Source organism: Manis javanica, chromosome 3 (genome assembly GCF_040802235.1).
Source record: "Manis javanica isolate MJ-LG chromosome 3, MJ_LKY, whole genome shotgun sequence".
In the NCBI taxonomy this organism is placed as follows: Eukaryota; Metazoa; Chordata; class Mammalia; order Pholidota; family Manidae; genus Manis; species Manis javanica.
The window spans coordinates 121,367,636-121,392,500 of record NC_133158.1 but is presented as its reverse complement, the minus strand read 5'-3'; the positions used below and the strand labels follow the sequence as shown (position 1 = coordinate 121,392,500).

The 24,865-nt window shown below is 38.4% G+C and overlaps 1 protein-coding gene across 6 annotated transcripts in view; it reads left to right on the top strand.

Annotated features, from left to right (window-relative positions):
• The window catches only part of MAP3K13 (mitogen-activated protein kinase kinase kinase 13), a 124,581-nt gene that overhangs the window by 45,262 nt on the left and 54,454 nt on the right, over nucleotides 1-24,865 (top strand). For 3 of the 6 annotated variants that reach the window (XM_017681173.3, XM_037024150.2, XM_017681164.3), the window contains one exon: nucleotides 2,965-3,161. The exons of the other annotated variants lie outside the window; for them this stretch is intronic. The gene's annotated coding sequence lies outside the window, so the exon portion shown is untranslated. The remainder of the gene's footprint in view (nucleotides 1-2,964; nucleotides 3,162-24,865) is intronic. 6 annotated transcript variants of the gene reach the window in all.

Sequence of the window (24,865 nt, the reverse complement as noted above, 5' to 3'; positions counted from 1 at the left end):
CCCATGTAACTTCTGGGAAGCACAGCACAGTACCTGGCATGCAGCAGGCACTCAGGAAAGGTTTGTTGAGTTGCAGTACTAACTTCCTCCTTACACCGGCACAGTTGTTCTTTCTCAGAATCATTTTCTCCTGGGGCCTAAGCTCTCAAGGTCTATGCACATACACTCCAGTATTCATGGTAGTAGTGGCTTCTCTGATAAGGCCTTTGGAACAGTGGTGCCACATTAGAACTCAGAAGTAGTATACTATGCAGAAGACAAGTTTAAATGAAGGAATGAAACAATAGAGGTGTAAAAACTAATGGGAAGTGGATTTGGCCTTAAATGATAATAGTAGCTTGTTATCTGTGTTCACTGTTGCACCCTTTAGCCATTATTAATTTTTTTAGAAGAGATCTAAAAGGGGATTAGGGAAGACAGAGGGTTTTGAAGACAGGAGCACTCCTGGGTTGAGGAAAGGATAGGTGGAGTTCATTTGTGTGTGTATGGGAGCTTGGTAGTTGAATCAGGAGGAGCATTAAAGAGACAAAGGAAAATGATAACACAGCCCCTGAGAAAGGAATAATAGTGAAACCAGGCTAAAGTGAGGCTATAAAATTTATAACTATCCTGATGTTAGTAATGATTATGTGAACTTTGCCCTCATATTTGTCTCCCCAGCAATATTGTAGCCCTTTGTCCCAGTTTGAGTTTAGTTACTTCCTTATTCCATTTCCAACTTCCTTGCTAAAGAGTATTTGTGAAGATATAAACCCTAACTTGCTACCTCCTCCCTGCAGTTCCCTAGCTGGCACCTATTTTCTGCTTTGATTAGTGGTAGCATCTAGCATCCCCCAACCGACTGCAAAACCTTTTCTCAGCATCATCATCACAGCCAGCCAGGCACTATAAACTAGCATTTCTGTCAGCTGGATATCTCTCAGCTCTTTCCATTCTCGCTCTAGTAGCAGTTTTCCATACTGTCCTCCATCCACCCCCCTAGCAGGAGAAAAAAATCCTCCAGTCTTCCTCTTCAGCTCTGTCTTCTACGTCTCTCATTCATTCACTTCCCACCAGTCCCACTGACCCTTGTCCCTCTCCCCAAGTAAATGCGAGATTTCTTTCACATGCACATGCATTTGTGCATGCCTGTTCCTCAGACTGATATTCTTTCTTCCCCGACCCCATTCATCCTGGACAGCAACTTCCCCTTCGCTGTATTTCCAAAATGTGTACCATCTCACTTAGAGAGCTTCTTATGTTACATAGTAATCATTTATTTATATATTTCTCATCTAAAAATTTTCAGCGCCCCCAGAGCAGGGATCCACTGTCTTGTTCATCTCTGCAACATTCTTATTGCTTGATACAAAGCCAGCACCATCAGTGATTAACAAAGAGTTTGTTGAATCAGTGAATAAGCCGAATAGAAAATATCTGATAAGCAACCACCTTCCTCACAGACATGGGAGATTTTCAGTGTAGTCCTGTGATTTCAGTGGCAAATCTGAAGAGTGCCTTTCTCAGATGGCTGTAGTGAGAACTGGTGGGAGGACATCTGTAAAAGTCCCTGAATATCTTCGAAAACATGACAGGTGTAAGTTTTAGGTATTTAAGCAGCAAACAAAAGGAAACAGCTGTTTTAGCACTTCTGGCCTGTAATCTCTTTCTAAGAATGATCTCAGCTGCCCTTCAAGGCTTAATGTAAGATCTCAAAAAGTATCCTACCTTAAAGTTTTTTATTTAACTTGTAGTTTTTTATTATTTTTATAAACCTGATTCTCTCTACTGGTTTCCTTCTTATTAGAATAATTCCTGTCTTCTGTCATTTATTTTTACCTTGTGCCATCTTTGAAATTATCAGATTTGGAGGAAATAGTCTAAGGCAGCTAAGCCTTTAGCTTGTAGCAGGAGGCAAAAGAAAACGATCAGCCAGTAGAACACCTCATTTGGGCTGTGCAAGGTTATGCATGCACGTGCATGCAAAATCATGTCGCTTCTTGCTAGGTTAACTTCTTAGCAGTTTTCATTCTATGGTTAATAATGTCACCTTTTTCTTTTCAGGACATATTTGTAAGCTCATTAAGAATAGATGAAGCAGCTCTGGACCTGTTGTTTGTCTCTCTCACTTGAGGACTTTTTTCCCCAGAGCTTTTAGAGCCCTAAATTCCCTTCTAATTGCCAATATTTAAAGTGTGAGAATTTTCCCTGTAATTTCTTGAATTCAGAAATTTGATACGGGGATTGGGAGTTCTGAGAGTTGCTTTTGAAAATCAGACAGCGCTATATCCTCCTGCCATAGCAGAGTCCCTTGTCTGGACTGAGAGCTGCCCTTTCTTCAGTCCCTTTTATGGATGGCTGCACTGATAGATGGCTTCTCCTAGGGGGGCTCCATGGATCAGGCCTCTGCCCATTACCGTGTGGCAGGATTATAATTTATAGCCCCAGATGGTGATTCACCACTCCACCACTTCCCATTTACTTCAGTAAAGCACCAGAGGAATTAACTATTAAAATGCTTCCCTCTTTTTAAAATAATTGATGCTATAAAACATTGAAAAAGTAAAGTTTCATCAGAATGTGAAGAACATTGTGTGTTATAATACAAAATAAACAACCAAAAAATAAATAAAATAAAATAAAATAAAAAATAAACAACCACACAGTCAGGCTTATTTTTCTAGGCCTATTTCTGTGTGGAAATGAAGTTTTGAGACACAAATTCTGGTCAGATTCTGAGTTTTCATAGGAGGATATCAGCTCCTTCTTCTTGGTTGATTGTTAAAGCATCTGGTCTACCCATTACATGAAAACCCAGAATATTTGCATGCCAGGTTCCTGCCAGAGAATAAAGAATAGTTGCTCTATTTTATCGAAAGCCCAAGTGTGACAAATAATGGTCAGGGAAGATTTCTTGAAGCAGATAACCTTCTGGATGAAATCAGACTTTCTAACTGCTATTTTACTTGGAATTTTTTATTGTAGGTGTTGCTTTTCTGGAATACTTGAGAATCTTACCTTATGTGGAGATGGGCTCTAAAAACCGTCCTAGGAAAAATGCTACTGCATTTGCTGTGAGGGTATCGTTGAGGCTCTTTTATCTGCCTCATTTTGTGCAGATCAGAGGAAGAAAGGCCTCTCAAGCCTTAGTACAAGTATAAACTGCTTCCCCTGGACAACTGGTATGTTCTTTTCTTACTTGAATAATTGTGTCTTTCTCTTTAACTGATCCACAAAAAGCTCTGGTCCAAATCTGTACCCTCTTTAACAGTTTTTAGTACACAAATGATTTCTGTCTACTGGTTTTTATTTTCACCTTCACCTATTTATCTATAGTACCATATGCATTTTTGTCAACAGTCTCAAGTCCTTCTGAGAGCAAAGTCCATGTGTCTGTCTCCTAGTATGTATTTGTTTAAATCAATGTGAGAAGTCATACTTATCATATTCAGTATCAAATAAAACCATACTATTATCCCTTTTGAATTTTAGTATTTAGCTGTATATGTTTTTGAACTCTTAAGATCTTTAACAGCTCCACAATGTAAACCATGAACAGCATTTATTGGACAGCATGTGGAAGCCAGATGATGCCTGGAAGTCTCACTGTGTAATTTAATCCTGGGTTCTGCGTTGTTTGGCTTCACTGGACTGAGTGTGCATATATAATTATGTGCGCATGTGTAAAAAGCCCAGCCCTGATAGGAAAGAGAAGGAGGAACATCATTAGCAGAGATTAGATTTGTCTCTCCAGCTGGGCAATGTGCCTCTGAATTCCAAGGGCTTTCCCCAGTGTAAATTATTAGACTGTACTCAGCTGCTGTCCAATTTTCAATTCCCCTCTGGCTGAACTGCTTTTGCTAATGCTGTTAAGCTGTGGCTCAGGAGACAGAATGTCCTCAGGTACTATATATCTTCTGCATGTAGAAAGGGAAAGCCTTCCTTCTCCTTATATGCATGTGAGATTAATATATAGTCTTCAAAATCAAAAATAAAAAGGCAAAATGGAAAAAAAGATAAACTGTGTGCCAGACTTCAGCTACATCTAAGTGCTTTGGTCATCATTAGCAGACCACAGTAATTCCTTTGTAGCTAAAGTGAATAGGAGTAACCTAATCCAAAGAGTTTAAATTCAGACCAGCAGGGAGTATCTGACTTTAGGTCTGCAGCTGTTCTGAAATTGGTGAAGTCTAAACAAATTAACCTCACTTAGCACTTTGAAACAAATACAGGTTCAGGGGCACAGGAGGGTCTTGTCTGAGGTTCTTCAGCAATTAATAGGACACTAGTAATATGAAAATTGCACCTTTTTAACACAGCATGAAGTATAAGACTCAGCATAATATACATATGAGCTGAGTGAGTAGAATTCACAGTTACAGTAAATGATCTGTTTCAGTTTTGCTACTGACAACTAAGGCTCTGTGTATGTTGTACTAATCATAGAGGCATGATTCTCTATGTGTCTTCTCTATGATTTTATTGCCTAAGATAGCCAATTTATTGATATACAAAACTGAACAATTTATTCACTCATGATTGGGGAGAATAAGTGAAATGCACAGATAATGTGGGAACTGTAATTAAGTGATTGTTTTAGATCCACTTTTTTTTGTGTGTGTGTGTGCGCTCTATTTTGTTTTTAAATTTTTTATTAAGGTATGATTGGTATACACTCTTATGAAGGTTTCACAGGAAAAATTAGCAGAGATTAGATTTGTGGTTACTACATTTACCCATATTATCAAGTCCCCACCCATACCCCAATGCAGTCACTGTCCATCAGTGCAGCAAGATGCTGCAGATTTAGATCCGCTTTTAAAAGTCATTATCAGTTTTTTTCTTACCAACCCTATTAACAAGTAGCAGAATTGTCTGACTTGAGTGTTTTCCCCCTCCTTCCTTTGCTTTTTCTTTGGCAAAAGTCTTAATATGCTGAGGAATAAGACTAAAACATAAAGAACAAGGAAATCAGAGAGCACTGGGATCATCCACTGATCAATTTCCAGGACTGTAAAATGCTTAGCACAGTATCTTGGCACTTAGCCACCATCAACAGTATTATCAGTAGCAGAGCAACTATACTTACACGCTGCCTAAGTGGTGCCTAAATAGTAGCCTAAGTATTGCCTCCACTTAAGATTAAATACTGCATGTGATTAGGAACTTATTACTTTACCTCCTATTAATGATGAGTTTATGAGGAGGGTAAATTTTAAACACAAAAGATTAAGGAGAGAGAGATTCATTTTCAGTAAGCAGAAGAATGGCATTATAAGTGCAGGTGGAGGAGTTGGCACTTCTCTAAGAAGGGTTCTTTGATAGTCACCATTGCCAGTGAAGGCAAAGAAGAAAGGTCACTGGTAGGGTGACATAAAATCTGGGGGGTCAGTTGGTGGCAGAAGTTCACACTTGAATGTGAGAGACGCTTTACACACACAAAGCCTTGAAAACTAAGTGGATTATCATTAATAGTTAAGAGTTGGCAATCAGGCCAGCTTCACAGGGATGTGACCTGTACAGTTGCACAGGGCCTGTGCTTGGTTTAATACTCTGCTGCCTGTATCTTGAAATTCTTAATAGTTCTTGAACAAGGGGTCTTGCATTTTCACTTTGTCACTAGTCCTGCAAATTTTGTATCCAGTCCTATATTAGCAATATATAAAATTGTCCTAAGCCCTTAGGTGGTGCTTGTAGTGCTAGTGCCTCTCAGCATGTTGGACACTTCCTGTGGCATGCCCCCTTTTGCTTCAAGGCCAGCATGTTTTTTCCTTCCTGGCTACTGTTAGGTTTCTGGAAGTGGCTCTGAAGGATGTGTTTGTGCCAATGAATGACTTAAGGGAAACTGCCTCAATTTTATGCCCCAAAGCAATGCTATTTCACTAATAAGATATATGTAGTATACATTACTTAATGTAATAGCATGGTTTCAGAAACTACATATATTGCTTATTCCAATTACTATGGTCTTGAACAAACCATTGCATAAGTAATGAGCAGTGGTTTTTATGAAGCCAAATTCTTCTGATTGGAGAAAAGAGACTTCTTAGCATCCAAATGATGTGACACCATGCTGTAGTTACAGCTGTGTTCATCACTGCTGTCCATGCACCTTATGTGCCAGGTATTCCAGACTGCTTGTCGTTCCTGGAAAAGGCCATTGTTCTCTCTCTCTTTTTTTGGGGGGATCATTAATACACAATCACATGAGCAACACTGTGGTTTTACTAGATTCCCCCTATTATCAAGTCCACACCACATACCCCATTACAGTCACTGTCCTTCAGCAGAGTAAGATGCTATAGAGTCACTACTTGTTTTCTCTGCACTACACTGCCTTCCCCATGCCCCCCACCTGCCTACATTATGTGTGCTAATCGTAATGCCCCTTATTCCCCTTCTCCCTCCCTTCTCACCGACCCTCCCCAGTCCCCTTCCCTTTGGTAACTGTTAGTCCATTCTTGGGTTCTGTGAGTCTGCTGTTTTTTGTTCCTTCAGTTTTTGCTTTGTTCTTATGTTCCACAGATGAGTGAAATCATTTGATACTTGTCTTTCTCAGCCTGGCTTATATCACTGAGCATAATACCCTCTAGCTCCATCCATGTTGTTGCAAATGGTAGGATTTGTTTTCTTCTTATGGCTGAATAATATTCCATTGTGTATATGTACCACATCTTTTTTATCCATTCATCTACTGATGGACCCTTAGGTTGCTTCCATTTCTTGGCTATTGTAAATAGTGCTGCAATAAACATAGGGGTGCATATTTCTTTTTGAAACTGAGCTCCTGCATTCTTAGAGTAAATTTCTAGGAGTGGAATTTCTGGGTCAAATGGTATTTCTATTTTTAGTTTTTTGAGGAACCTCCATACTGCTTTCCACAATGGTCGAACTAATTTACATTCCCACCAGCAGTGTAGGAGGGTTCCCCTTTCTCTACATCCTCGCCAGCATTTGTTGTTCCTAGTCTTTTCTGTGTTGGCCATCCTAACTGGTGTGAGGTGATATCTCACTGTGGTTTTAATTTGCATTTCCCGGATAATTAGTGATGTGAAGCATCTTCTTCATGTGCCTGTTGGCCATCTGAATTTCTTATTTGGAGAAGTGTCTGTTAATATCCTCCACCGATTTTTTAATAGGGTTATTTGCATTTTGGGTGTTGAGTCCTGTGAGTTCTTTATATATTTGGATGTTAACCCCTTGTTGGATATGTCATTTACAAGTATGTTCTCCCATACTGTAGGATGCCTTTTTGTTCTGCTGATGGTGTCCTTTGAGGTACAACCATTTGTTTTCTTGTCCTCATTTTTTTCATTAGAATATTTTATTTGACAAGAATGTCTGCTTCCTCCAAATAGGACCCCTGCTTCCCTGTCCACCACCTTCCTCCTCTGGTGTCTCTTACTCGTCCTTCAGGGTCCACTTGGCAGCTCAAAATGTCTCTTCCTCTGTGAAGTTGTCACTGATCGTCTCCATCAGCATTAGTTGTTGTAACCCCTGCCATGCCAGGGCTTCTCAGCTCTTAGAGGCTCACTTAATCTGGCCTTGCACTGTAGTTAGTTCTTCATTTGCCTGTCTGACACCAAGATTGTGCACTCCTTGGAGGCAGGACTGTCTGATCTGTCTATTCCATTATCACGGCATGGTAACACAACATCTGACATATTCTCAGTGCATATTTACTGAGTGAGTGTCTTAGTCTGTTTGGGCTGCAGTAACAAAAAAACCACAGACAGTGTAGCTTATTAACAACAGAAATTTATTGCTTGTAAGATAAATTCCAATAGATTCCAACTGAAATAAGCAGGTGAAGAGAGGCAACAAAGGGCCAGGTAGTTTATTTGAGTGCAACTCCTGGGTGATGTTCCGCAGTCTGGCTATCACAGGCTGGGGAAGTCACACCTGGTCAGGGAGGTGGGAACTAATAAGGGGTTAGGAGGGGGAGGAGTGGGCAAGCTATCCTAGGGGGCGTGGAGAGGTATGATTGGCCAAAGGTGACATAAAAGACAACTAGAAATTTTTTTCCTTCCAAGAGGGAGGAGGCTGACATCCGGGTCTTAGTTGGCACATCAGAAGGATGGAATTCAGGAAGAGCTGTCCCCGTTCCATATAAGGCATGGACCTTGGGGTCTGGTCTGTTCTCCTTTTACGGTATCTCTCTGTTCTGTTTGCATGTCCTTGTTTTTCCTTCCTCCAGCCTAACATTCCAGCCTTTTGGTCATAATGGGCGATGACTCAATCTGGCTACTTCTGACTGACAAGGGGCATTGTGGGGGTTTGAGGCTGGTATTAGGCTGAAGGAGGGGGTTCAGTGGGAAGAGGTGTATAATGGTGTAACGCCATCTGGTTGGTGGCGACCCAGGTCATCTGGGTTAGCCGCTGTTGGAGGAACCTGAGGACACAAGGGGCAGCTAAGAGTAAATCACAAACTATTATTAAGAGGCCCAGTAGGGGCATTAGCTAGGCCATTATGGGGGACTGGAATTCTAGATCGAGTTTACATCTCAATGACTAGTATTAGGATTTAGTATAGACAAGGCTGCATTATTGAAACAATACTTTTCTCTAAAATCACTCTCATTTTTATTAGAAGGAATCAGGTTAAGAAAATAATTAACACTTGGCTTTATTATTTGCATAAGTGCAGCAAGAAGAGCAATTGATTACATAGGCTCTTTTAAGTGTGCTTTGCTGGAACATTTTGTAAAGAATTTCAGATTGAACTTTTAAAGGCCTCTTGAGGCCAGACAGCCAAGCCAGACTTGCCATCAGGTTTTGCCTGCAGTACCTATAGATTTGGGTGAATTCCTCTCTTCTTGAGGTTCCCAAGACATCCTGAGGTTCCTGCACCTGCCAGGAAGTGACCTTCCTTACTCACCTGGTAAGGCTGCTGGGAACTCTGGTTCCCAGCAAGGTACCAGGCCGGTTCTTCCAAGGGGCTTTGTTGGCTTTATAAAGTCAATCTTAGTTCCTTAAAGCTTCTGTTCATATCTGAGTTTACAAGCGTGTCTCTCAGGTAAGACGTTCTAGTCAAAGCCTTGGTAATATAACCAGTGTTTTTAATTGGTCCTCTTACAAGGAAAGCAGATTCTTATTGAACTTGTGCAAATAAACATACTGCCATGAAATATAAAAATAGTCACTGAGAGTTTTTAAATTCTGGAGGGGTCAGGTAGAAAGATAAAGTTTCAATTCTGCTTATAAAGACAGTCATTTACTAAACTGTTGTCAGCTTAAGAGAAAAAGCTTAAAACACTTTATCAACATTTGAAACAAAAAGTTACAGAATCATCTTCTTTAGTTTACTTAATCTATGTAACTAATACCTGTTCTGTTGAAATCTAGTTTCTTACTAGTTTAGGAGTAATAAAACAGTGACTATAAATGACAAAAGACTTACAAATGACAATGGTTAAAGATCTGATGAGAGCTTACTGTATGACAGTTGACATAAGGATATTCGGATATTTCTGTAACACAAAACATTCAGTAACAAAGTTTAGCATCATTCCTTTTGACAGTGCTTTTTAGATAAATATATATCAGATAAATAAGCCAAATTAGCCAAATACTTTCTCCAATGAGAAAAAAATTCCTCTGACATGTTCCAGGGGCCCTCTGGAAAATATCAGAGTTAGCTAAAGGTAAAAGCACCTTTTTGCATTTGATTTTTTTTTATTTGGCACTTTCTTAAATAGGATTATAGGTTGCCATGAAGCAATACTTATGCATTTAACTAGAATGACAACAAAATACCTCAAAGGAAAATAAAGAAGGTTACACAGTTGTTAGCAAAGTTTAGCTTTTAGTCCTTTTAATATTAAGATCTCATTTTCTTAAATACTCCGACAACTCACTGAGACTTTAAGCATGAGAAACTGCATTGATTAAACAATTAGAGAACTTTTTGCAATATTTCAACATTAAGAGCAGACTAACAGTTAAGAAAACTTTGTCTTTTTAACTGAAAACAAAATTCTAATTTTGCTGTGTACTTGATATTGATATTTATTTGCTTTGATTTTATATAGCATGACTATATTAAATTCTTCTACAAACTTTCTACAACCTTTTTCATTTCATACAAACCTTCTTCTCTCTCTAAATAAACAGCTGTACATTAGAGCAATTACTTTCTTTTAGTATGCAGAAATGTTTTCCTTATTACTTTAAATAGTTTTAATTAGAACTTAAAACCATTAGGTACCTTAATTTTTAGTGAACACTGAGAAGTAGGCTATTATAAACTGTTACACTAGCATTCTTTGGATTGACCAATTTATGAACATTTTATAATTTCTGTTAACCATGAGCTTTACAACACAATCTCTCACTAAGCACAAAGTATATCATTTTAACTTAGCAAAACTTTAAGGTTTTAGGTTACCATAAAGATTTCTAGGCTGTAGATAGGTATACACACTGTAACACACAATTAAAAAGGTGTTCACTTGCCACACTTATTTAGTTCACTCATTCATAACAACTATGCTAGATTACTTACAAGACCTTTACTGAGTATTAGACAAAGCGAAGCCTTTAAGCATTTTATTCTTAAAAGATTTACTAGATAACACCGACTTAAATGACCTTAGGTAAATTTAGGCAGCTGATAACCACAAGGACATGCCTGCCTCAGCCAAACCCAAATTAGCATTAATGCTTAATATTTTTTATCAGATTTTCTCGAAGTTCTAGAATACCTGATTTTCACAAGTGCTTGTTTTTAAATCAATTTTTATTAATACTATCCAGAGGTAGGAAAATATTTTTCATCCATACACCTAGACACACAAACATACAAACTGAGACACAATGACTACAGTCAGCAACACTTCTTAACAAAAACATATACACAGACAGACAAACCGATATAAAGACTTGAGTTACTGATATCCAATTGCCTTCCCTCTCTTCAGCTTCCTGTCCATGGCTTCTGGAACCAGAGGGTGGGAGGAGCGTGTTCCAGTGGGGGAAGAGGGCAGTGAAGGCAGAAGGGAGGGGGTGTAGCCACTGGAAGAGGAGAGCAGGACAACGGCATGGTTGAGAATGTAGGACTTTAAGATGGTGGCGACACATATAAAGACAAAGGACTTAAAGATGGTGGTGGAGAGACGGGGAGGGGATTGCGAGCTGAGGGAGGTGGGCGACTGAGGTCTTCTGGAGGATCTGAAAAGGAAGGACTGGGCAGAGTAAGAGGCTGACAATCCTTAACTGGAGATCGGGCCAGGAGAACCTGAGTCATTGAACACTTAACATAAAGGTCTGGGCGGGAACGCAAAGTCCAAAAAGTCTGCACAAATGGGATTTCACTCTACTCTCCGCTCCAGTGGCAATAATTAATCAAGTTGGTGAGGAGGCCAAAATTGAAAGTTCCCTCAGGGGGCCAGTGAGATTGATTGTCCCAGGGATACTGAGGCCCGGCCTCAGAGCAAAGAAAGAATAGCTTCTATTTGTGAACTTCCTGGGACAAATATAGAGTAGCCAAATTAGAAATGAGACACCGCAGCGGGGTCTGAGCCTCTGCTTTTGAGGGCTAGTTCCCCATGTCTGCACCACTTCCCAACTAATCCCGCTGAGAGGAGTGCCCAGCGTCCCAAGCACACCAAGTCAGGGGAGACGTTCTGGGAGCCTAGATGAGAGACATCTCCCCTACCACAGGGCCAGGGGTGGGCCAGATGCCCGCAGAGGGTAGGCCGAATGCCCAGGGGCTGGATGCCCCACCTGGACGTAGCTACGATTTCTAACAGACCAGGTGAAATGGAGTTAGGAAGGGAAACAGACCAGGGGAAACTGAGGGACTCACCAGAAAATAGTCCATGCAGCAGAGAGCAGGCTGAGGTTCCGGGTCGGGGAAGGAGGGGGCGGGGCCACTGGTGGCTGGTCGGGGCCCCGCGCTCACCCTCCTTCCCAGGTTTCAGCACCAAATGTAAGATAAATTCCAATAAATTCCAACTGAAATAAGCAGGCAAAGAGAGGCAACAAGGGTCCAGGTAGTTTATTTGAGTGCAACTCCTGGGTGATGTTCCACGGTCTGGCTATCACAGGCCGGGGAGTCACACCCGGTCAGGAAGGTGGGGGCTTATAAGGGATTAGGAGGGGGAGGAGTGGGCAAGCTATCCTAGGGAGCGTGGAGAGATATGATTGGCTAAAGGTGACATAATAGACAACTAGAAACTTTTTTTCCTTCCAAGAGGGAGGAGGCTAACATCTGGGTCTTAGTTGGCACATCAGAAGGATGGAATTCAGGAAGAGCTGTCCCCTTTCCTTATAAGGCATGGACCTTGGAGTCTGGTCTGTTCTCCTTTTATGGTATCTCTCTGTTCTTTTTGCATGTCCTTGTTTTTCCTTCCTCCAGCCTAACATTGCTCCCAGTTCTGGAGGCTGAGAAGTCTGAGATCAGGGTACCAGCATGGTTGGATGAGAGCTCTTCTGGTTGGAGACTTCTTGTTGTGTTTTCACATGGCAGAAGAGCAAGAGATCTCTCTGGAGCCTTTTCTAAGGAGAGTAATCCCATTAATGAGGGCTCCACCCTCATGATCTAATTGTCTCCCAAAGGCCCTACCTTTGGGGATTAGGATTTGAACATGTGTATTTGGGAGAGACACAGACATTCAGACCATAGCAGAGTGAAGTGGAAGGACTACTCTGGTTCCTTTATAATATTACCTGTGTGTTTAAAGCACTTGGTTGCAATTCCCTAAAGTAAAACAACCAGTTGACAGCAGTTGAGCTTGTTGAAAATAGGTGTGACTTTGAGAGTCATTTGTGGAAGAGAGAATTAATGAAAGGAGGCCTGTCATTGAGAATGAGACACCCTAGAATTGTTAAGATATAGTGACCTTGGGTAAAAGTAGTGAGAGTACAGTAGTGAAATAGTTCAAAAAGACTGGAGAGCCCCAGAGTAGTCAGGAAAATTACCCAAAACAGTTTGAAGTCAGAGAAACAGGAAGCCTTAAGGTACTACTTGACTCTCAGTTTAGCCATCCCTAGCCAGCAATTTAGTTCTCAACTTTTCCTTTCGTAGTACCTTCCTTTAATTAAATTATACTGCCATGTCAAGGAAGAGCTTGAAATAAAGCCAAACCTATTTAGGAGTAAGATAAGTACATTTTTGTTCTACTACTTTGACTTTCAAACCAAATCCCAGCTATTGTGAAAGGTGCCTTTTCTCTTGATTCTGCTTAGGCTGTAAGGAGAGAGAGGGAAAAAGAGAACAAATCAGATTAATGGATCTACTTGAGTTAAAAAATAATCAGACTTCTCTTTCCCTTCTCTGTGACCACAGCCAATCATGCCTTTGATTTTGTCCCATGGGCTTAGACATATGTGGGCTAAAGGAAGAAGCCACTAATCCCCAAACCTGGATTGTTCAATATATTTTAAGTGGGTTTATGTCTAGTTAACCTGTGTAAGTGGTGGACAATCCTAACTCTATTGTCATTTCAGTGCCTATGAGAAGAAGACCATTAGGCAGACTATTAGGTCTCTATTTAATGGCATTTAATTATTTATTTTCCTCATAGGTATTTAACATTTTATTTTCATATTTTATATTTTGGTGTTCAGTTCATTTCAGTCCAGTGAGGTTGAATGGAAACCCCATTGCAAAACCCATTCTCACTAATCTACTTATTTTTTTTGCTGGGCAAATAAGAGAGGGATCTGTGGAAAAACCCTTCCAATGAAAGTTGGGAGTTATAGTGGAGTGGGATCATCCCAGAAGAGATGTGGGGTATATTCCCACAAAATTCTTAACATGTAAAATAAAGTTTGAAAAATTAATATTGAAAGCATGCATAGAAAGGTAAGAAAATCATAATAGGACAATAGAAATTCTAAGGATTTTATGGGGAGGGCACTTTGATTTGCCCTCATAAATGAGGGAAAGGATACATGAGTTTATATGTATATATCTGTGAACCCTCAGGATATAAGGAAGGATTTCTCCTTCCTTAACCATTTTCTGCCACCAGAGCCTGGATCTTTACCTCAACCTTGAACTCAGTACTGATTCTGGAGTGGGAAAAATCTAGAGATGGCTTTTAATTCTAAGGACATGTAGCGTTGACTGTGCTAAATTCTTACCTCATTTTATTCTCTAGATTCACAATTATTAACGTTGATTTAGAAACACTCGAAGTTATCTCTGTCTAGGATATAAAAAGAATCCAATACAAAATTAATTCTAATGTAGACACAAATGGAAATTTATAACTGTAAAACAATGTGCTATAGCTTGTATAGCCAAGGGGATGTTGTCTTTATCAAAGGCATCCTAGTGAAAGTGTCAGAAAAAGCTAAGTGTCCTTAGAACATTGATAGTTTCCAAGGAGCCTGTTGGAAAGCTATTGATGGGTTCTGGCCATTCTGCCATTACTCAGGACAGCTTGGGAACTTTGCCTTCAGAATGCCTTTTATAGATCTCAGTCCTGGAGTTAGGGAAAGAAAAGCTCAAGTCACTCCCCTCTCCTTCAACCCTGCCCTGTTAACCATTGTTCTGTTTTCTGTCCTCGTGGTTTTATCTTTTCTATAAATGGGTTTCATATGAATGCAATCAGATAGTATATAGCCTTTTGTTTGGCTTTAGTCTCTTAGCATAGTGCATTTAAGATTCATCCATGTCGTTGCGTGCTGTATCTCTTTTTCTTTAATTTGCCCTACTTGCATCATAGTGTGATTTGGTATGGAGAGGGAGAGAACCAGAGATAAAATGTTTGTGTTCCATCTACCACATTTAACTAGAAATCTTAACAATCTTAGAAAAAAACAGGAAGTGTGAGTTTAGAGTGAAATATTCCTGTTTTGCAGTTGAAATTAAATTTATTTTGGGTGATAAATGCCAAGACTACAGAGAGAAACCATTTGAAGATTTCAGGGTCTTGGTTATAGTAAGCACTCAGTAAAATGCCTATCAGGATTTTTAAAATTATTCTTTTTATTACTGAGGCATAATTGATATATAACATTATTATTAGTTTCACATGTGCAACATGATGATTTTGATATTTGTATACAAAGTATACCTTTCAAAATGATCACCACAATAAGTCTAGTTAACATCCATCACCATATACAGTTACAAAAATTTTTTTTTCTTGTGATAATTTTCAAGATTTACTCTCTCAGCAGCTTTCAAATATACAATACAGTATTGTTAACTCTAATCACCATGATGTTCATTACATCCCCAAGATTTATTTATTTTATAACTGGAAGTTTGGGCCTTTTGACACCCTTACCCACCCCACTTCACCCCACTTCTGGCAACTACCAGTCTGTTCTGTTCTCTGTTTTCTGCATATATGAGCTGTTTTAGGGGGTTTGTTATACTCCAACTTAAATTTAAAAAATACAGTATTTATATTTCTGTCTGACTTATTTCACTTAGCTTAAGACCCTCAAGATCCTTTCATGTTGTCACAAATGGCAAGATTTTATTCTTTTATATGGCTGAGTAATATTCCATCATGTATATATACCACAGTTCTTTATCCATTCATTCATCGATAGTCACGTAGATTGTTTCCATGTTTTGGTTCTTATAAATAAAGGATGCCTGTGAGTTTTATTTGCATCTACAACAACCCCAAAAAGGGAGGTGTATTATCTCCGATGTATAAATGAGATATTTCTATAACTTGTTGGAAGACTTCACAGCTGGTAAGTGGCAGAAGTAGGATTAAAATAAGGTCTTTCCAACTTGAAATCCCACTGCTTTCCTATTACAGCACATCATAAACATAGTGAACATGGGAAAAGAACTATTTATAATATATTGGGCTTGGTCCTATTCAGTACAGTGCTAGGAAATGGCAGGTTATTCACTGACAAAATTTGCTCAATGTACTACTTATGGCCAACTCTCTACTGTATTGGGCACCATCAGAAAGGGGTCCAGCAATGAAATAGAAAACAGTATCCTCTCCTGTAATCCACAACCAAGGGGCATGGACATTTGGAGCATAATTCTGAGTGGTAAACTTAAGGAAAGATGAAGTGAAGTTGGAGATGGATCCAAGGCAGTTGAAATAATTCAAGGGATGTATGTGTCCTGCCTTAGGAATGCAAGCTGCATCTTTTAAGACCCATCAGTGTTGAAGAACAAAGGTCAATAGTTGTAAAATCATGATGTACAAATTCTGGAATTCTAGACTTCAAGAACATCAGCTGAAACTTGAAAGTGTTTGGGGACAAATTTTTTAGTGTTACTTTTAAATTTTGCAAAGGCTTTTTTTTTATTAACCTCAATTCATTAATTTAAAGGAACCTTAATTAATGTCAGGCTCCATGCTAGGTGTTGACAAACACAGTAATAAGATAGTCTCAACCCTCAACAAGCTTCTCTTATAGTGAAACTTGGGTGCTGAAGATATCTTTAATAATATTGTGATAGTGATAAAGTCATTAAGGTTTAATACAAAATAAGTTCAACACAGTAAGATTCTTTAGTGGTGTGTAGGGAAGCAAGTGATGTTTGTGTTATGTCCATTCATTTTGGAAGTAGAAGTTTCAAAAAACTATTTTGCTCCCCTCAAAGTTATTAGCAGAGGAGCATATTGGGCTAAAAGGGCCACTGGCATTTCATAGGTTCTTCAGGTGAGGTTATCTCATCTTGTTCTCACTTTACAAGGTATTGTGACTGTTGATCAGGCTAAGACAAAATTATTTAGAACCAGAAAAGGAGGAGAAATAATGTTCTCACATAGCCAGAGTAGATGTCATCAAGTCCATGTACCAACCCTCAGTGTTTACTTAAGAATATTCTTCAAGCCTTTGTACAGAACCTAATTACCATTACCTTGCATACATTTTTAACAAGTTTGGTTATATGGTTTATGAACCAGGGCAGATTATAAGGAAATAGTAACTACTGAAGTGTATTTCCTAAGAGCTATGAGAATTGATGACTAATGAGTTGACTAGTGGCTTTATACCACACATTGGGACAGAAGAAAATTAAAATTAAAACAAGTGCAATAATAAAGCAAGCATTAGCATTTCAAAAGGATTTTCCACTTTGGAAATAGATGCACCAGTGTTACTTGAAATAGTAACTTCTATTGGGGATTTTTAAATGTTAACTTTTTAAAAAATGTGCTTCATATGCAACTTTTTAGGAACACATATTGAGAACATGTGCATTTATAATTGGTTCAAATTACAATTTCTGAAGAGAGACAGCTAAATCTGTTTTTAAATTCCATCTTCCGTAATGTTAATCTTTGTATTGAGGGGCTACATCCTGTTTTCTGTCACAAATAGTTTATTATTCTGCATTTAGCTTTCTTTCCATTAGAGCTGTCTTGTATGTTTATTATTTTTTAACACTTAGAGTAAATATTTAATATTTATTGATGTTCTTCCTTGTCATCCTCATCTTGGGCAGATGGGACTTAACCAAGAATCCTTTAGTAGTCTACAAATTTCAGCTATATGTTGTGAGTAGTAATGGAAACTACCCCGGTGAATAATTACATAATAGGTTTGATTGTTCTCTTGCACAAAGTCAAATTCACATTCCAAAACAGTGACGAGACAGGTAAAAAATGATTGATCGTTGCCAATTTCAAATTTCTACTTTTGGTAAAGCCCAAAATGTTCATTCTAATCATATGTTTTCTAGGGTATCATCTTGACTGAATCATTACCTTAAAAAATTAAAACTCAGGACTACTACTATGAGCAAAACAATGTTAAGTAAGGAGAAATGTAAAAACGTCTAGAGCAATCAATTCTTTTCAATTAGTTCTCAATTAAAATTGGACTATGGACCCAGGTCTAGAGTTCCTTGCTCCTCCTGGAGTTTTTAGCCTGGTTATCTGTAATACAGGCTTTGAGAAGTGACCAGAGCTGTTGGTGTTTTGGTAGAAACTTCTGGTCCTGTTCACTCCTCCCTCCACCAGCCCTCCCATGATGGGTAACTTCAAGGAAGGGTGAATATGAGAATAGCAATAATCCTATTTCAATTTTAAAATTATCTACAAAAGACTATTAAAACTATTTATGTATTTGAAAATTACTCCTTTGGTTCTCCTGGTGATTTTGGATTCCTGATTATGGTTCCTTGGAAAAATCCTCTAAAATTTTTTTTTCATTAATCCTGATGAATCATCAATTAGGATGAGCTGTACAAATTTCATTCACAGGTATTACTAAAATTTGGTAGCAAACCTTTTATTTTAAAGGAAGTAATAGAGATCTGTGCATTTAGCAAATCCTCATGTACAAAGGAAAGCCACGGTCTTTATTAAATCTCACTATAAACAATTCTAATAATATGAATAATGCATATAAAACACTGCTGTCCAATAGAACTTTCTATGATGATGGAAATGTTCTATTTTGCACTGTCCAATATGATTGCCACTAGGCATGGACACTGTGGCTATAGAGGTTTAATGTTAAAATGAAGTAAAACCTACAGAGAGTGGGCATATTTTAGAATTCTCCACTTATTATTTTTTGCTATTACCTTTCATCCTAAACATAGAACGTAAGTTTGAGGTAAGATGTGAGTCTAGTCCATGTTTTGCTGACTTAACATTTCTTAATTAAATAGACACCCATTATAATATTGACAGGAGAGTATTGTCACTGAGGGCATGTGCTTGGCCTCTGGCTCAGGCTAAGGCTCTGGAAATGGAGTGGAGCTGGCCTCAACTCCTGTATTTATTAATTAGTAGCTGTAGGTGAATTATTTAAACTCTCTGTGCCCCAATATCTTTATCACTCATCAGGGATAATAACAGTACTCTTCTCAAAGGATGGATGTGAGGAGTACAGAGACTAGTACAGGAAAAGTGTTTAGAGGAGTGACTGGCAGTAATCTCAGTAAATGTTAGCTGTTGTTATTAATGTATTGTTTATCACATTGCTCTGTGTGTGTGTGTGTGTGTGTATTAAGTTCTCTCATCCCAGAAGTACTGATCATATTCTATCAGTCCTCTGCTAGGTGTTGAGGCTAGATAAGGAGGAAGGGACAAGGTACAGAGATAAACAAAACTTGGGTTCCACTCCCACTGAATTTACAGACTAATGAGAGTGAGTTATTTCTCTTAAAAAATAGAAGCCATTACCTACTTGTGCTCCCTCCAATTCTAACAGTCTTTGATTCTCTCATTCCTAAGCAAGACAAAAAAAACAATGCAGGGATGGCAGAAGGACCCTTGATGAATTCTTGCCTGCCAAGCACATGGAGGACTTGCCCAGGAACAGGATGTAGGACCTGCTATGTTATGGGAAATTCCAAATATATCATTGGAAATCTGTACCAGTGCTCTTCAGGAGCTCTCTTGTACCAAGCTGACAATGTGTTATTTGGTTTTAATGTTACATAGTATAAAATAAGGGCAGAATATATTCATATCTCTGCTTTAATTATATTTTACTGTCCAAGTAAAAGTCCAAATACTGACAGTAAATTTAATGGGAAAAGAGAACCTTCATAATATAATTTCACTCAAAAGATTTTCCCTCCTCTCTCGTTTGCTTAAAGTTATGAACAAGCTCCTGACAGAACCAACCAGTTGTCACCAAGCAGAACATTGTCCACCACCTCCCTATGGCTGGCATGTATTTGAATAGCAATAGCTAGCATCAGGATACTACTTCACAACTTAAGAAGCACTTTCATCCATTTTCTCATTTAATACTCACATAAATCCTATGAGGATGCCCACTTTTCAGAACCCATGTATAGCAAGCTGCCTCCACTATTGAGTATTTTATCACAATATGCATTTCATTTACTTTTCACCGCTAAAAGGTTTTTTTGGGAAGATATCACATAGTATTTAGACTCATGGATGACCTAAATAGAATTTTACACATCTAGAGGGAAAAATATTCCCTCTAGTTTAGCCCAAGTAGAAAGAACAGTTGCCCAGTGGATATCCAACTGCAATAGAGCCCATGCCTGTCACCAGAGTTCAAGTTTTCTCACCAAACCAAAAGATCCAGAAGCCAGAGGTAGGCCTCTTAGGAGCAGGGCTCAGCTTTGCAGGTTGCATTTCCAGCTTTGGCCATTATGTCTCTGCCTTGAGCTGCAGGATCTCCAGCATTGGGTGCTTAGGATCAGATCCTCTTTCTCTCCTCAAAACACCCTGTTCTGTGCCTCTAGAGGTTGACTTCTATGGACTGCATCAATGGACTTCTTGCCCTCTAACTTTCTATTGAATTTGACCAGTGGGAGGCACCTGCAGGACCTCAGGAAGCAGGAGGAGAGTGAGGTTGGAGTTTAATTCTACTTCCCCTGCTCCCTCCCTATCAGGTCATACCACACTGGTTGTATTCCTCCATTAAGGGCCACAGCTCTTGGTGGACAACCTTCTTCTATGGCTATGCTTTCCAGGTTCTGGTAATCATTCTTTCTCCTCCTGTTAAGAGCCTCTTGGCTGTTACTAACTCTGGGGCATAGCACCACTTCTGTTGCTTTTCCTGCCCCTACTTTTGTAAGAATTCTCTTATTAAACTCCTCATTTACCCCATTTGAGTGCCATCTATTTCTTGCCAGGACCTAGGCTGATACAGGGGGTCCTACAGCAACCTCAGTGATAGTGCCAGCTTCTGCAGCCAGCTCATCATACAGATGTGTCTACACAGACTTCAGAAAATCTTAATTCAGAAAAATGTTTATATACAGCATAAAAAATTTCCTTTAGTTTAATCCCTAGTACATTTAGAATATAAATTAATCTCTAATCAGATGCTGCTTATTTTATTTTTAGAAACACACCTAGTCTACAAAGAAAGCTATACATGACAGTAAATGAGTGTAATTACTATATGTGTTAATAACATGATATTTATTAGAAGTAATTATTAAAATTGTTTGTATCTCCCAACATCTATATATCTTTAAACACATCCAGAAATTTTTTTTTGCAAACTTGACAAGGCAGAGAAACTACAAAAGTACTCAGAGTGGGCTAAGGGCCTGGGACCAATGAAAAGTAATTTCATACCCTGCAGGCTAGGCCATTGCTTATTTCTGGGCTAAGCTGCTCAACTTAACCTCTTGGAAATAAGAGGTTTTTCATTATAAAATGGAGAAAGCTATCCTTTCGGACAACTTTAAGGTTGTCTTTTTCCATGGTTATATCCCTGAAATAACCAAAGACAAATGTGTTTTAAAGTATATGTTCTCATGGATGGCCTAATCACTGGGACCAAAATCCTTCCTTCCCTCCTCCATCACAGCCCTCCAAGAATTTTCCATTATATTACCCCAGAGTTTAAAAATCCTCCTGCTTTGAGTTGCAGTACTTGTATCAGACAGAAATTACTTCAAAACAAAGAAAGTAACAAGAGACAAAGGAAAACATTACATAATGATAAAGGGGTCAGTCCAACAAGAGGATATAACCATTATAAATATCTATGTACCCAACATTGAAGCACCCAATTATGTGAAACAAATACAGAATTAAAGGGGGAAATAGAATACAGTGCATTAATTTTAGGAGACTTCAACACACCACTCACTCCAAAGGACAGATCAACCAGACAAAAAATAAGTAGGGAGACAGAGGCACTGAACAACACATTAGAACAGATGGATCTAACAGACCTCCACAGAACACTCCACCCGAAAGCAACAGCATACACATTCTCCTCAAGTGCACATGGAATATTTTCCAGAATAGATCACATACTAGGACACAAAGAGAGCCTCAATAAATTCAGAAGAATTGAAATTGTGCCAACCAGCTTCTCAGATGACAAGGTATCTAGAAATAAACTACACAAAGAAAACAGAAAGCCAACAAACACATGGAGCTTCACAACATGCTCCCAAGTAATTCATGGGTCAATGTTTGAATAAAAACAGAAATCAAACAATATATGGAGACAAATGAAAACAACAACTCAACACCCCAAAATTGGTGGGATGCAGGGAAGGCAGTTCTAAGAGGAAAGTATATAGTAGTACAGGCTTACCCCAAGAAAAAAGAACAAACCCAATGAACAGTCTAAACTCACAGTTAATGAAACTATGAAAAGAAGAACAAAGGAGGCCCAAAGTCAGTAGAAGAAGAGACATAATAAAGATCAGAGCAGAAATAAATAAGTTGAGAAGAATAAAACAATAGGAAGAATCAATGAAACAAGGAGCTGGTTCTTTGAGAAAATAAACAAAATAGATAAACCCCTAGCCAGACTTATCAAGAAAAAAAGAGTCTACACACAATAACAGCATCAGAAATGAGAAGGAAAAAATCACTATGGACACCACAGAAATACAAAGAATTATTAGAAAATACTATGAAAAATTAGATGCTAACAAATTGGATAACCTAAAAGAAATGGACAACTTTCTAGAAAAATACAACCTTCCAAGGCTGATGCAGGAAGAAACAGAAAATCTGAACAGATTACCAGCAATGAAATTGAATTGGTAATCAAAAAACTACCTAAGAACAAGACTTCACCACTGAATTTTATCAAACATTTAGAGAAGACCTAATACCCATCCTCCTTAAAGTTTTCCAAAAAGTAGAAGAGGGAATACTTCCAAACTCATTCTATGAAGCCAACATCACTCTAATACCAAAACCAGGCAAAGACACCACAAAGAAAGAAAATAACAGACCAATATCCCTGGTGAACAAAGATGCAAAAATCCTCAACAAAACGTTTACCAGAACAAATTAAAAAATGCAACAAAAAGATAATCCATGACCAAGTGGGGTTATTCCAGGGATGCAAGGATGGTACAATATTCTTAACTCCATCAACATCATCCACCACATCAACAAAAAGGACAAAACCACATGATCATCTCCATAGATGCTGAAAAAGCATTTGACAAAAGTCAACATCCATTCATGATAAAAACTCTCAACAAAATGGGTATAGAGGGCAAGTACCTCAACATAATAAAGGCCATATATGACAAACCCACAGCAAAAAGCTGAAAGCTTTTCCTCTAAGACCAGGAACAAGACAAGGATGCCCACTCTCACCACTTTTATTCAACATAGTACTGGAGGTTATATCCATGGCAATCAGGCAATGCAAAGAAATACAAGGTATCCAGATTGGTAAGGAAGAAATTAAACTGTCACTGTTTGCAGATGACATGATATTGTATATAAAACCCTAAAGAATCCACCCCAAAACTACTAGAATTAATAACTGAATTCAGCAAAGTTGCAAGATACAAAATTAATACACAGAAATCTGTTGCATTCCTATACACTAATGATGAACTAGCAGAAAGAGAAATCAGGAAAACAAATCCATTTACAACTGTATCAAAAGAATAAAATACCTAGAAATAAACCTAACAAAGGAAGTGAAAGACCTATACCCTGAAAACTACAAGACACTCATGAGAAAAATTAAAGAAGCTACCAATAAATGAAAACACATCCTGTGCTCATGGATAGGAAGAATTAATGTTGTCAAAATGGCCATCCTGCCTAAAGCAATCTACAGATTCAATGCAATGCCTATCAAAATACCAACAGCATTCTTCAACGAACTGGAACAAATTGTTCTAAAATTCATGTGGAACCACAAAAGACCCTGAATAGCCAAAGCAATCCTGAGAAGGAAGAATAAAGCAGGAGGGATTACACTACCGAAATTCAAGCTCTACTACAAAGCCACCTTAATCAAAACAATTTGGTACTGGCATAAAAACAGGCCCATAGACCAGTGGAACAGAATAGAGAGCCCTGATATAAATGCAAACATATACAGGCAATTAATATATGATAAAGGAGCCATGGATATACAATGGGAAAATGACAGCTTCTTCAACAATAGGTGTTGGCAAAACTGGACAGCTACATGTAAGAGGATGAAACTGGATTATTGTCTAACTCCATACACAAAAGTAAACTCAAAATGGATCAAAGACCTGAATGTAAGTCGTGAAAGCACAAAACTCTTAGAAGAAAACATAGGCAAAAATCTCTTGAATATAAACATGAGCAATTTTTTACTGAATACATATCCTTAGGTAAGGGAAACAAAAGCAAAAATGAACAAATGGGACTACATCAAACTAACAGCTTCTGTACAACAAAGGACACAGTTAGTAGAACATCCTACAGTTTGGGAGAATATATTCATAAATGACATATCTGATAAGGGGTTAACATCCAAAATATATAAAGAACTCAGATGCCTCAACACCCAAAAAGCAAATAACCCGATTGAAAAATGGGCAGAGGATCTGAATAGACACTTCTCCAGAGAAGAAATTCAACTAGTCAACAAGCACATGAAAAGATACTCCACATTACTAATTATCAGGGAAATGCAAATTAAAACCACAACAAGATATCACCGTACACCAGTTAGGATGGCCACCATCCAAAAGACAAAGAACAATAAATGCTGGCAAGGGTGCAGAGAAAGGGGAACCATCCTACACCATTGGTGGGAATGTAAATTAGTTCAACCATTGTGGGAAGCAATATGGAGGTTCCTCAAAAATCTAAAAATAGAAATACCATTTGACCCAGGAATTCCACTCTTAGGAATTTACCCAAAGAAAACAAGATCCAAGATTTAAAAAGACATAAGCGATTACTGTCTAACTCCATACACAAAAGTAAACTTGAAATGGATCAAAGACCTGAATGTAAGTCATGAAACCATAAAACTCTTAGAAGAAAACATTGGCAAAACTCTCTTGAATATGAACATGAACTTCTTCATGAACATATCTCCACAGCAAGGGAAACAAAAGCAAAAATGAACAAGTGGGACTATATCAAACTAAAAAGCTTCTGTACAGCAAAGGACACCATCAGTAGAACAAAAAGACATCCTACAGTATGGGAGCTTATATTTGTAAATGACATATCCAATAAGGGGTTGACATCCAAATTATATAAAGAGCTCATGCACGTCAACAAACAAAAAGCAA